A 15,802-nucleotide genomic window follows, 5' to 3' on the forward strand; every position below is an offset into this window, starting at 1 on the left:
TTTTTTTTTTTTTTTTTTTTTTTTTTTCGGAACCAGAGATTGAACTCAGGCCAGGCAAGTGCTTATTCTGCTGAGCCATCTCCCAGGCCCCCATGCTGCTTGTTTCTAAGAAACTATGTTTGAACTATGTTTCAAATAGTCCAGTGCAATATAATTAGTAAACTCAGGAAAGTATGTTTATATTATCTCAATTTTACTGTTAATAATGTTATGTTATTTCTAACAAATTATTTATTTTATTCTATTTTTTTGGGACGGGTCTACAAGATGTTCAGGGTCTCACTACTAGATCAGACTCATAGTGATCTGCCTGTTTACAACCTCACAAGAGCTGGGATAACAGTTATGTGCCACCATGCCCAGTCTCAATCGCTATCTCAACATGCTGGGGCTGGGACTAGCATAGCAGGCCTGGGGATTGAACCCCTGGTCCCTGTGCCTGCTTGCAGGTGCTTTAATCCACTGAGCTATTTGGCTGGCCCCAATTTCTAACCAATTAGAAGGAAAAAAGTCTTTAAATTTAATTTTGTAGAACTTTAAAATATATACATAGATTACTAAAGGCAAGGTTCTTATAAAAGTAATTATTTAGTATTTATAAAACCTCTGGTTTAAAAGCTGTGGAAAAAAGACTGGGGTACAGAGGCCTAGCATGTAGGACTGAGGGCCAGAACCTGCAGCAGAGAGGCCTGGTGTGGAACCCTGTGGCAGAACTCCCAGCAGAGAGGATAGGGCCAAGACCCAGCCAGCAAAACCAGAAGCAGAACATCTAGCTAGTGGAGCACAGCAGATTCACTTCCAGAGGCTGCACTATGAAGAAGCTGAGCACAGCAGCTAGACTCAAGCCAGGCCCAACTAGACTAATTTGAACTTGGTAGATCTGGACCCAGTAATCTGAAGCACACTGTTAAGACCCAGATCTATGAAAGCATTCTCTCTCTCTCTCTCTCTCTCTCTCTCTCTCTCTCTCTCTCTCTCTCTCGGTGGAAACAGGTAACTGGGGTATTCTAGTCTGCTAGAAGACTTCAGGTATCTCAAGGGAAGATGATCAGGTGAAACTTAGGGGAACTAATTTAAAAACAAATTCCCAGTTTACTATCAGCTTAGCTATACAGTCATGATGTTTACTCTTATGGTTTGAAATACAAACCTATTAGTCACAAAAGTTTGTGAATTGCTAAATCTCACTACCCATTACTAGTGTTGCTAATTGTGGTACTATAAATAGAAAACTATATCTGCCTTAACCACATGATCTCTCTTGGATAATAATGTAGGAAAGTGTTAGGTGATAACTGCACCAAAGCTCTACACCAAAGGTCAGAGGTCAGTGCCAAGCAGAAATCAATATCTCACTCCCTATTGATCCTTGGGAAACATACAAAATAAGAATCTTTGACACAGAAGAGATACCTAACTCTATACAGAGAAGCTCCAGTCTTACTGATATAGCTATCAAACTTTTACCAAAAAATCACAGAAAGTAAAATAAAGAGCTTTCTCTGAAATATAAAAAGACAAAGAGAAGGAGAAAAATGCATTCTCAGTCCCTGAGCCCACCCAAAACAAACACAGGAGACACTAGCAAAGAAGAAATTGGAAGTCACACACCTGAAATCTCTGAAAAAATAGTGCCTGAAGTAAAGAAATAACTGTATAGAGAAAATCAGATCAGAAATAACCTCCAAAGTAAAAAAAAATGATAACTATAGTGAAAGAATTACTAAGTGCTTCTAAAGAGAAGATTTTAAAAATAGAAGTGAATTTAAAAAAGATGGAGAAGGGGTTGGGGTGGTGTTCTGGTAGCTCAGGCTGAGAGCACTGTGCTCTCCTCCTTGCTCCAATCCTGGCTGTAATGGACAGTGCCTGAGAGTCACCCACCAACAAAGGTGAAGAGATAGAAGTCAGATAAGATGGCCTCTGCTCCTGAGATCCCAGGGACTGAGACACAGATGCAATCTTGGAGGAAACTGATGGAGATAGAGATGCAGACCTGAAAGAAAACTTGGAGGAGGAAGGTGAGCTCAAGAGTCAAGATGTTTCAGATTTAACACCAGGTGAAAGGGAAGACTTGTCATTACTTGCTCCTGCAAACAAAAAAAAATGAAAATAGAGATGAAAGAAAAAAGAGAAAAAGAAGAAAATGGATGAAGATGAGATTTAGAAGATGAAAATTCTGGTCTCTTCTTTTTTGGGGGAGAAGTTGACTGCTATGAAATGTACCACTGGTCAGCTTTCCTTAAGGCAGCCATTAAAAAAGGGCTGATCCAGTCCAACACCAGCACCTCTATTACCCAGAATGTCATCATTTCCATGTCTGGTATTTCCAATGTTTTCATTAGAAGTGGCAGAAGAAGTTCTGAATGTATGTGAGAAATGGGGAGAAATAACACTACTAAAACTCATATGAGGGAGGCTAAAGTCAAAGGGACAAATCCCCAATTTGAAGCACACACACAAAAAAATCCCCTTATTCTAGACTGAAGCCCAGAAAAGGCCTGTTACTGACAAAGAACTCTGGTTCCACTTCCCTGTTCCATGAGTTTTCTGCACTGGTTTTTCAGTGTCATCATCTTCCAGGGATTCCATGACAGTTTTAATGCCACACCTACAAGGTATGCAGCCTGTGTCACAGTTCCCTTGACTAAATTTTGGAATCTCACTAGCCATTTTGAGATACTCAGCTGTTTCTAGCTAGGTGGGAGAAAGGGGCAAGAACCCTCAGCATCTGGGCAGGGGAGCTGCTTCAGAAAGAAAATCTTTCAAGAAAACTTTAACATTGAAGCCTAAAGTAACAAGATCTAGGTTGTTTCATGCATCCAGCTTTACGTAGGTGAGATCATCAGAAACTTTGGAACTGTGGTACTCTACCATGCAAGATGAGAAGACATGTGCTTGCTACCATTTAAGATTCTCCTGTGAATTTTGGTGACTGATCATCAGATCAGTCTGATCTTCTTTTCCAACTTACAATCATTTTGTGTCTAGCTGGTTGAAATGTGGAAAATTTTATCATTGTTTTTTGGTGTCTAAATAAAACTTTGACTCTTTTGTAAAAAAAAAAAAAAAAAAAAAAACATGGAAACCTTGAATGAGAAATGTAGAAAAGAAATAGAATGCATGAAGCAGTTTCAAAAAGATATTAAAGAGAATAAAAACTCAAAAGTTGGCAAAACTGTCTGAATGAAAATGAAGATACACTTTCAGATCCTGAAGATACCATTGCAGCTAGTAAAAAGGTAAGAAAAGATCTCTTAAAAACAATTAGGATTCAGGAAATAATAATTCAACATCTACCAAATAATGCAAAAATAAACAACATAAGACTAATAGGCATCAATGAGATCAAATGATATAAAAAGAATATGGGCAGAAGTAATAGAGAAAACCTCCCAAATATGAATAAACAATCTGACATTCAGGCAATCGAAGTATGTAGAACTCCAAATAACATCAACTCAGCTAAAATCACACTCAGACATATAATAATCAAGAAATTCAGCAAAAGAACAGTGTACTAAAATCTGCTAGAGAAAAGAAACAGATCACATTTAAAGGAAAACCCATTAGAATAACTCCAACTTCACAAACCATGAAGTCAAGAAGAGCATGAAGCAGAGTACTTCAAGTCTTCTATGAAAGCAAATTCCAGCCCAGACTACTATCCCCTGCAAAACTCTCTTTCAGGTTTGATGGAAAAGTGAAATACTTCCATGACAAAGAACAACAAAAGAATTTCATGGCGACAACACCAACACTATACAGACTACTGAAAGATGTTCCAGAGAGGGACAAAAATGATCAGAACTTCATGAATGAGAATGGAAGGAACCCACCAACTAGGGCAAATAATTAAACACAGGAGAAAAAGGAGTAAACAACAGCAGATAAATAACATATCAATTGTGTCAATACATGTCAATTTAACCATCAATGTAAATGGACTCAATTCACCAATTAAAAGAAATAGACTGGCACGGTGGATTAGGAAGCAAAATCCAACAATATTCTGTCTTAAGAAACACATTAAACTCGTAAAAAAATCATACACTGAAAGTCAAAGGATGGGAAACAATACTACACACACCAGAACCTCAGAAAAAGGCACGGGTAGAAATACTGTTCTCATACAGTCTCAACTTCAAACCAAGAATGATAAAACGAAATAAAGAAGGCCAATATATACTGCTTAGGGGAAAAATTCAAGAGGAAGAAGTAACACTAATAAATATGTATGTACCAGACATGGGAGCACCCAACTATATAAGACAAACCTTAATGGATGCTAAAAATCTGATATCCAATACAACAATCTTAACAGGAGACCTTAACACCCCCTTAGCCAAAAAGATAGGTCACACAGACAAAAACTTAGAAAATAAGTAACAGAACTGAACCAGTGCTTAGAACAAATTGACTTGGTGAATATACACAGAATGTTTGACCCAACCATAGCTCATTTTGTAACATTTTCTAAAATAGATCACATACTAGTACATAGGTCATGCTTAAATATATGCAAGAAAATGGAAATTATTCCATGCATATTATCTGACCCCAGTGCAAAAAGACTGGAAATAAATGACAAATGAAACCAGAAGAACCCCATAAATACATGGAAATTAAACAACAACCTCCTCACTAAACAATGGGACACAGATGAAATTAAACAAGAAATTCAGCAATATCTACAATTCAATGAAAATTCAACCACAATTTATCAGAACATATGGAATGTGATGAAAGCAGTTCTTAAAGGGTAATTTATACCTGTGAACTCACACATTAGGAAAACAGAATGTGAACAAATAAACACCCCAATGTTGCACCTGCATCATCTAGAAATGGAAGAGCAAACCAAACCCAAAGTCCAAAGATTGGAAGAAATCATAAAGATTAGAACAGAAATTAATTCAATCGAGATGAAGAAAACAATTGAAAGAATTGACAAATCAAAAAGCTGGTTCTTTGAAAGGTTAAATAAAATTTATAATCCCCTAGTGAACCTCATCAAAAAGAGGAAAAAAAATTCAAGTACAAGTAATAAGGAATGAAAAGGGTGTAATTACCACAGACCTAGTGGAAATTCAGAAGTTTATCGATAGCTAGTTCGAGAATCTTTACTCTCACAGAATAGAAGACAAGAAGAAATGGACAAATCCCTAGAAAGATACAAATTACCAAAACTGAATCAAGAAGATATAAGAACTCTCAATAACCCAATAACAGCCAATGAAATATGAAATGTAATAAAAAACATACCGACAAACAAAAATCTAGGTCCTGCTTGATTCACAGCTAAATTCTACAAGAAATTTATGGAAGACATAATCCCTATTCTCTTCAAACTCTTCAATGAAATTGAAAAGGAAGCAATCCTCTCAAAACCGATCCTGGAGGCAAGTATTATACTGATCCCCAAACCAGGGAAAGACACAATAAAAAAAGAGAACTACAGGCCAATCTCCCTCATGAACATAGATGCAAAAATTCTCAATAAATTCCTAGCAAATAGTATACAACAAATCATCAAGAAGATTATACCCCCTGACCAAGTAGGATTAATCCCAGGAATGAAAGGATGCTTCAGTATACATACATCTATAAATGTAATATACTATATCAATAGAGTCAAGTCCAAAAACCACATGATTATCATAATTGATGCAGAAAAGGGTTTTGACAAAGTCCAACACTCATTCATGTTCAAAGTCCTACAGAAAATTGGAGTAGATGGTCTCTACTTCAATCTGATAGAAGCCATGCATGACAACCCAATGGCTAACATAATTCTAAATGGAGAAATCCTGAACTCAGAGATCTGCTACAAGATAAGGATGCTCTCTACCAGCACTCATATTCAATATAGTTCTGGAATTATTAGCTAGAGCCATTAGAAAAGAGAGATAAAATGAATGAGAATAGGTAAAATAGAAGTTAAACAATCATTATTTGTAGATGACGTGATACTTTACTTGGAAGACACAAAAAACTCCACCAAGAAGCTACTAGAATTAATACACAAATTCAGTAGCATAGCAGGATACAAAGTCAATACCCAAAGGTCAACAGCATTCCTTTACACAGATAACAAACACACTGAGAGGGAAATTAGAGAAACAATACCTTTTACAATAGCACTGCAGAAAATGAAGTACTTAGGAATTAATATAACTAAGAAGTCAAAGATCTTTTCAATGATAAATACAGCACTCAAAAAGAGAGATCATGGAGGTTTTCAGAAAATGGAAAGATATTCCCTGATACTGGATAGGAAGACCCAACATTGTGAAGATGACCATGCTCATGACAAAATTGTTGCACAGATGTAATGCAATCCCTATCAAAATATCACCAACATACCTCACAGACCTAGTAATATCATTCCTAAAATTTATTTGGAACCAGAAAAGACCTAGAATAGCAAATGCAGTCCTGGGTAACAAAGGCAAGGCAGGAGGCATCATAATTCCTGACTTGAAATTATACTACAAAACAATTGTGATAAAATCAGCATGGTATTGGCAAAAAACAGACATGAGAATCAATAGAATGGATTAGAAGATGCAGAATCCACTGCAAACACACTCAGCCAGCTTATCTTCAACAAAGGGGCCAAAAATGCTTACTGGAAGAAAGATAGCCTCTTTAACAAAGGGTGCTGGAAAAACAGGCTCTCTACTGCCAAGAACTAAAACTTCTCCCAGGTCTATCACCATGCACTAAGCTAAAATCAAAATGGATTAAAGACCTAAACATTAAAATAGAAACACTAAATGTCCTGGAAGAGAAAGTATGAGGAACTCTAGAAGACATAGGGGTACGCAAAGAATTCATGAACAAAAATCAAACTGCATGGGTAATAATTGAAAGAATTAACAACTGGCACCTCCTCTCATTCAGAAGTTTCTACACATTAAAAGAAATTACCAACAAAATGAAAAGACAACTCACAAATTGCTAAAAAATTCTTAACTAATAAGCACTCAGACAAAGGTCTGCTCTCTAGAATTCATAAAGAAATAAAAAAAAATTAGGGCTCCAAAATTTAAAGACCAAATTCAGAAATGGGCATCAGAGATGAATACACATTTCTTAGTGGACAAAATTATAGAAGCAAATAAATATATGAATAAATGCTCCATATCACTAGCCATCCATGAAATGCAAAATAAAACAACACTGAGGTACCATCTCACCCCACAGAGAATAGCTATCATAAAGAAATCACCCAACAACAAATGTTGGAGAGGCTGTGGGGACAAAGGAACCCTTCTCCACTGCTGGTTCAAATGTAGACTGGTGCAACCATTATGGAAATCAGTATGGAGATTCCTTAAAAAAACCATGACTGGAAATCCCATTCAGGCCAGCTATTCCCCTACTGGGAATTTTCCTGGGGGAACTGAAAACATCTTATCATAGTGATATATGTGCACCTCTGTTTATAGCAGCACAATTTGTGGTAGCCAAATCTTGGACTCAACAAGATTTCCATCACCTGAGGAATGGTTGAAAAAGATGTGGTATTTTTATACAAAGAAGCTATACAGAATGATAAACTTGAAGCATTTATATTTAAGTGGATACAGCTTGAAGATATACTCATAAATGAAACATACCAGGCCCATATTTGTAAATATCATATAGTCTCCCTAGTATAAAAACTCAAAAGAAGAAATAAATATAGAAAGGTATAACAATTAAAAGGAAAGCAAGAACTTGAGGTTTGGACAACGAGGAGAAGAGGAGGAGAAAAGCTAGGAAACATGAGAGGAGCAAAGCCATACATGTATACACACAAGATGAATAAGGAAATGATCCTGAGAAACATTAGAAGGTTTTTGAAACTAGAAGTTAATTGTTGGGATTCTCAACCTGACTAACTCTGCAAGCTGATACCTTTGAATGAAGCAATTGCACTGAAGATAGCAATGTGTAAGAGAAGGGTTACGCTTGGAATGCCTGTCATTCTGGTCTTCTAAATATGTACTTCTTGTCATGACATACCAATTATTATCATACTGTCTCTTAAGTGTAGGTTTTTTTTTAATGGGTAATAAATGAAAAAAGTCACAAGAAAAAAAAATCACAGAACTGTCCTGCTACAATGCTGTATATGGTTAGATTTGTAAATATCTGTGCAAAAATATGTAATTGTTTATTCATATTCTTTACATATTTTTCATTTTTTAAATTTTTATCTCCATATTCTGTAGGGACTTAAAGTTTAACATAAAGTACCTGTTCCATGTTATCCCTAAAAAGTTTGATATTCAGAGAGATAGTGAAGTTAAACCCAACTGCATATGTTGTAGGGTAATAATAAGCTTCTCTTCTGGAAGGTTAACAACCTAAGTTTGCAGACCAAAAGTTGTAGAAATAGCAGGGCTATAAGGACAGCCAACATTTTGAACTTAGCCTTTCAAGGTCATCAAAGACTCAGGACATGAGAGAACCTATACTGTAACATCATGTAACGCAGTTGTGTCTCAAATTTTCAGATTAAGGAGATTATGGGGCCATAGAGAAACATCATTGATGACAAAAAGTGTGCCTAAGGAGAGTCACATGGAGCGCAAACATTCTCTCAGGCTTTCACAGAGAGAAAATGGTCAAGTAATGGCCATGACTCATCCACATGGCTGACACTGACAAAAGATATGCAAACTGCAGTACAGGATTACAGGAGAAATCCTGAGGGTTCTTGACTGACCTTATCAGATACAAAATTTACATTTCTTGTTATATAGGTCTTGCTTTATCTTGGTCTTAACCATCCAGCTGAAAAGTATAAAAACTAAGTATATAAAGTAAAGCCATATTAATATGCTGAGCTGTGAAAGGCTCAAGTCAACAACTTATGCAGATAAGCCAGTACTATTGTGGGCTGCTGGACTGTGTCGGATTGTTTTGCTGAATTAATGCATCTATAGTATTTAGATGCCAATGGGCTATCCATCTCTGACAGGACTAAACAAAAAAAAGGAGATACAAAGGAAGGACCATTTTGAATCTGTATATGCAGAATAGTTAGGATAGATATACAGTTACTTTCACTTAATTCAATGAGAAGAAAGATTTGTACTAATAGTGTTTGAACAGCATATCCCATCTGCATCTTGTACTGTGGATAACCACTAAGAAGATAACAATGTACAATGTATTAATTATTGAAACTGTCCTATTAATGAGTTTTGAAACTGTCTCATTGCTATTTGTTTATCAATAAAATAATATTAAAGCAAAACAAAACAAAACAAAAACAAAAATAAAAAATGAATGGTAAACTCAAAACCTTCATATATAAGTCCTGAAGATATTCTCATATCTTATATATCGCCACTTGACTAGATACTCATTAATGAATTAAATCAGACCCACATGTGTAAATATCATGTAGTGTCTCTAGTGTAAGAACTCAAAAGAAAATATAAAAATAGAATGTTATACCACAATTGAAAGAAAGCCAGAACTTAAGAATTAAATAGTGAAGGGAGGGCAGGGAGAAAACCTAGGAAACATGACAGGGGCAGAACCATACATTTATATGCACAAGATGATTACAGCAATGATTCTGAGAATCTTCAGCAGATTTTTGAAACTAGTAGTTAATTGGTAGGATTCTTACCCTGACTAATTATATAAGCTAATACCTGTGAACTAAGCAACTGCAATGAAGAAAACAATGTATAATACTAGGGCTATGCTTGAAATGCCTGTAATTCTGGTTTTCTAAAAGTGTACTTCTTTTAATGTCATATCAATTACTGCTATACTGTCTCAAGTAAATGTTTGTTTAAAAAAAGGGTAATAAATGAAAACAAGAAAAATAAATAAATAAATAAAAACAAGAGACAAGAAAAAATGTCATAGAACTGTCCTGCTACAATGCTGTATATGGTTAGATTTCTAAATTTCTATGTAGAAATATGTAATTGTTTATTACTATTTTTAAATTTTTTTTATTTTTTCCTTCACATTCTGTAGGGATTTAAATTTTAACATATCAATACTTGATGGAAAATACCTGTTCCATATTATGTCTCAGATGTTTGATATTCAGACAGATAGTGAGGTTAAGTTCAACTGCCTATGTTATAGGGTAATAATATCAGTAAGCTTCTCTTCTGGAGGGTTAACAATTTAAGTTTGCAGAATAAAAATTAGATAAAAAGAGTGGCTACAAGGATAGCCAACATTTTGGCCCTAGACACACAAGGTCAGTGAGGACTCAGGACATGAGAGAACCTGTACTGTAACATCCTGTAACTCAGGGTTAGGGAGATGGCTCAGTAGAATAAGCACTTCCCTGGCAAGCATAAGAGGCTGAGTTCAATCCCCGGTTCTGCAAAACAAAACAGAAACAAAGCAAAAAAAGAACACACACACACAAGAAATAAATCCTGTAACTCAGTGGTGTCCCAAATTTTCTGATCTGGGAGATTTTAGGGCCACACAGGAAAGTGATCGATAATGTAGAGTATGCCTAAGGAGCATCACATGGAGAGAATACATTCTCTTAGGCCTTCACAGACAGCAACTTGTTCAAGCAATGGCCATGACTCATCCACATGGCTAACACTGACAAAGGATCTACAAACTGTGGTAGAGGTTTTCTGGGTAAATCCTGAGGTGATTTGACTGATCTTATCAGATACAAATGTTACATTTCTTGTTATATAGGTCTTGCTTTATCTTGGTCTTATCCATCCAGCAGAAAAATATAAAAAAGGTATGAAAACTAAAGCCATATTAATATGCTGAGCTGTGAAAGGCTCAAGTCAACAACTTCTGACATTTCCAGTCCTAAGGACAACCCAGTACTAGTTATGGTGTACTGGACTATATTGGAGTATTTTGCTGAATTCTCCAATCTACAATATTTAAATGGTAATGGAATACCCATCTCTGACAAAACTAAACTAAAATATGGGATATAAATGAAGGACCATTTTGTATCTGTATAAACAAAATAGTTATGATAGATTTACAGCTACCTTCTGTTACTTCAATGAAAAGAAATATTTGTAGTAATAGTGTTTGGACAGAATATCATATCTGCATCTTGTACTGTGAATAATTACTATGAAGATAACAATATGCAAAGTATTAATTATTGTGAGTGTTCTACTAACCTGTTTTGAAACTGTCTCATTGCTATTTGTTTCTCAATAAAATTAATAATAATAAAAAAGAACCTGAAAGGTGCAAAAAGAAATCACTATCACAGTAAAATGTATCAAAGAAGTCACAAACACAAATAGAGGAGCTCAGGAAAATTATGGAAACCATGAATACTAAACATATACAAGAAATAGATGCAATGAAACAGCTCCAAATAGAAATGCAGCAGAGTGGAAACTCTATTGAAAGTATATGCAGCAAGTTGAATGAAAGGGAGGATAGAATATAAGATCTAGGAAACAGGAACACAACTAGCAATGAGGAAAAAGGATATGTCTTAAAAAATTATATGATATAACTATTAAGTTAAGAAGCCCAGGATCTTACAGACTCACTACTGTATTTTACAAGAGCTTCAAAGAGCTTAAAATACTGATACTCTTCAAATTGTTTAAAGAAATAAAAGGGAAGGAGTGCTTCCAAACATGTTCCTGGGAAATAGCATCACTTTTATCTCAAAACCAAAGACCAAACTAAAAGAGAAAACTACAGGCCACTCTCCTTAATTAACATGGATGCAAAAATCTTAGGTATGATATTAGCAAACAGAATGCAGCAAATCATCAGAAAGATCACACACCATGACCAAGTAGGTTTCTAGTCCAGAGGCAAAAGGATGGTTGAATATACACAAATCAATATGTGTAATACATCATATAGCACACAAGTTGTTTTCAAAATCCATCACCATATAAAAATAACTGAAGAAAATAGATACAGAAGGGCCTTACTTCAATCTTATTAAAACTATTGATGAAAAACCAATGGCAAGATACTAAATGAGGAAAAACTGTGTTCCCTCAGGTACAAGACAGAAAAATCCACTACCACCACTCCTGCTTAACATAGTGCTTGCAAGATTAGCCAGAGCAATCAAGCAAAAGAAAGAAATAAAAGGGATAAATATACAAAAGGAAAAATTCAGATTATCGTTTTTTGAAGATGATATGATCTTTTATATAGACAATCTGAAAAATTCCACCAAAAGACCTCTAAAATTAATAACCAAATTCAGAAATATAGTAATCTAGTCAGGGCTCAGATGGGAATTGATATAGTACAAGACACATAGTTTATAACATTAACTTAGAATATTCACAGAAAGAGTTAAATGAAAAGAAATGTGAGCTCTGTCAATGCATTAGAGAACAAAGAATCCATGTGAGGGCCTTAAATCCCACAGAAATGTCCTACACAAGTTTAGTTGAAGTTCTAGAGTCCACAACATCTCCTGCAAGTCTATTTCAAGGATCTGCACTGGGTAGGCCCAAAGATCAGTGGTGGAAACTAGAAAGTCTATGCTGGCAGGATTAATGATCCATGCTGGGAGGCTGAGGGGTCTGTGTTGGAGCTATGAAGTGACACTCATGGTGTCTCAGTTACTCTTCTCTTGTTGCTGGAACAAATACAAATACCTGACACTCAAAATGAAGGAAGGAACATTTTATTTAGCTCACAGTTACTGGAGGTTTCAGTCCATACTCAGCTGGCTCTAAGGCAGAGTGGCACATGGCACTGAACAACCTTTCATGATGGCAGCAAAGATCAGAGAGCAAATGCATCCATTTGCTGTTACTGCACCAGGCTGGGAGTTCAGCTGGGTGCTACAAATTGACCATTAATTAATCCACCACAAGCCACCCTTTGTCAACTTGATAACATGATACATTTCCTTAAACTGTAGTCTCCAAGTATCATTTCTGTGAAAAATAATGTCTTTGTCTATTCAGATTTATATTAAGACCACAATTACATATATACAATTCTTAATGCTTCATTTCTGTACAAAAAGTAAAATATTCAAAGGGTGATCAAAATTCAAGATTAAAACCACAATACTTTGATTAACCTGATCACAAACAAATATCTAGAAACTGCATTAAAATCACATTAAAATAATTTTACAATTACAACTTTTTTGCCCATTATTGTTGTTTTCTGGCATCTTTTAATCTCTTGCAAGGTTCAAAGATCACTACTAGGAAACTTACTTCTCCTTCCCATCTTGCAGGATGGCAAGAGAAAAAACTGAGAAGTCAGACACTAAAGAGAAGAAACCTGAAGCTAAGAAGGCTTCTGCCAGTGGTACTGGTAAAAAAAGTGCAAGAAAGGGCAGCCCCACTGCAGCAGACATTTTTTTTTACTTCCTTAGTTTCTTCCAATTATTGTTAATCTCTCTCTCTCTCTCTCTCTCTCTCTCTCTCTCTCTCTCTCTCTCTCTCTCTGTCTGTCTCTTTCACTTTGTGCTGACGTATATGCCCAGCCCCCCTTTCTTTTTTCTTTTTTTTTGTATTTAGTACAGGGTTTACAGAGTCTACAGGGTCTCACTATGTAGGTCTGACTCCTAGTAATCTTCCTGTTTTCAGCCTCCCAAGTGCTGGGATTACAGACGCACTTCACCACGCCCATGCCCGGTCTCAGTCTCTGTCTCAGAACACCCTGGGGGCAGGGCCTGCCTGACAGGATCAAACCCCCAGGGCCCTGCATCTGCATAAGCAGGAGCTTTAATTCACTGAGCTATTTGGCTGGCTCTATCCCCAGACCGTTTTTTTTTTTTAAATTATGACACAGGTTTTCATTAAGCCCAGGCTGTGCTAGAATTTTTGATCCTCCTGTCTCAGCCTCCCCTAGCGCTATGATCACAGGCATGTGCCCCCAGGCCCAGCCCTGTATACATTTATTTACTGGCAGAGTCCAGGTAGCACTTTTACTCATTTCTTTCCCTGATCAATCATGTATGCATCACTTTGTTTCTGCCTACTCTCAGATGTGTCCAGAGGACCTGTTTTAGTGACATTACCTTATTTACTAAGCCAGGTTTTGGGTGTTTATATTGTTATTCCACAATTACAGCCTACATACAGCCTGATACACTTGCCTACCTTGTGTATCTTCAGATGCTTCTTTCATTTCATTTCACTTTTTTGATGTTTAATTAATTAATTTTTTATTTTCAGAGTAATATTTCTGAAATGAATACATCGCATGAGATTAATAATAGATTGCACATTGTAAATGACTTATTTACAAACTTAAATGAATATATCAATAAAAATGAAGAAAAATTTACAGGTCATATAATAGTTCACTGTATGTCAAAATCAAGAAACTTATATTCATGTAATTAGTATTCTCAAAGTAGAAAGAGGTACGTAATGAATATTTAAAAATTTAAAATTTCTGAATTTAGTTGAATTTATAACACCATATTTCCAAGAAAAATGAACTTTTTGCACAAGAAATTTGAATAAAATCATACCCAGATACACAAAAATGAAATTGTCCAAAATTTATTGTAAAGAAAAAAATCATTAGAGCATATACATTAAAAAATTAGCTATGGAAAAACAAAATTAAATAGCATCTTATTCCACATTAGAAAGAAAAAAAAAGACCAAGTGCATAAGAAACTAGATTAATTAAAGGACTGAAAGAAAGGGGAAAAAAACCCAGATCTGTCCTCTTTGAATTTTATACTTAGCAAACATACCTTTGAAAACTAAAAGTAAAATATTTTCCAGTTATACAAACTTGAAATATTCTAATACCTCTAGATGCAGCATATAGGAAATAACAAAAAGCATAATTCAAAAGGCAAGAGAAGTTGCTATATATTCCTGGATGAAGAGTAAAAAGCTCTCAAAATGATAGTTATACACAGGACTATGTAAAATATATTAGATGAACCCATTTAAAAGATCATTAAAGATTTCTATGAAACAGTATCAATTTTATGTGGGGTTATACACATTTCTTTTCATGTGTATGTGTATGTATAAAAGATAGAGAAGAGGTAATATGAAGTCAATGGAAAATGGAAATATACTTTTTAAAGTTTCTACTACTATTAGAAAATATCATCCCATGTCTTTTAAATAGATTGCAAGTCAAATACACAGTATAAATCTTAAAACAAAAATTAAGATTAAGCAATATTCAGAAAATACTAATTAATTAAAAATCAAAGATTTCAAAACAATTGAACTAAGAAAAAGTTTTCATGATAGTAAAGAATTACTGAGAATAAAGCATAAGATAAATATTGGAATGACAAATAAATGACCAGGACTTCTATCAGTTTGGGGACAGGATATTGCAAAAATGTTCTAGCGTGTCATGGAAATAGATAATGTCCATAACACTTAACTGGTGTCTAGGTGTTACTTGTGGGACTGAGCTACTGCTATTTCCTTGATATCCACCCTATAGACCCCAGACAGAATCATGACCCATAGGGTGCAGCAGAAGTCCATTTATAGAGTATGCTGATGAAAATATCTTGCTGCTGTATACAAAAGAATAACTGAAAGACTGCTTTTGTATACCTTTTATTCTCTTGTGTTTAGTTGTTTGTCCTATTTGGTGGGTTCTTTCCATTCTCATTCATGGAGTTGTGGTCATTTTGCTCCCTCTCTAGAACATCTTTTAGTAGTCTGTGTAGGTTTGGCTTTGTCATCATGAAATTCTTAAGGTGTTCTTTGTCATGGAAGTATTTCACTTCATTATACTTGAAAGAGAGTTTTGCAAGGTATATCAGTCTGGGTTGAAATTTGCTTTCTTGCAGGACTTGAAGTACTTTGCTCCATGCTCTTCTTGACTTGATGGTTTCTGAAGA

General features: G+C 35.3%; 1 pseudogene; it reads right to left on the bottom strand.

The window, feature by feature from the left end:
* LOC105742178 overlaps nucleotides 1-15,802 on the bottom strand; it is a 20,141-nt pseudogene that overhangs the window by 2,941 nt on the left and 1,398 nt on the right.

Source organism: Octodon degus, unplaced genomic scaffold, assembly GCF_000260255.1.
Source record: "Octodon degus isolate 3935 unplaced genomic scaffold, OctDeg1.0 scaffold00040, whole genome shotgun sequence".
In the NCBI taxonomy this organism is placed as follows: domain Eukaryota; kingdom Metazoa; phylum Chordata; class Mammalia; order Rodentia; family Octodontidae; genus Octodon; species Octodon degus.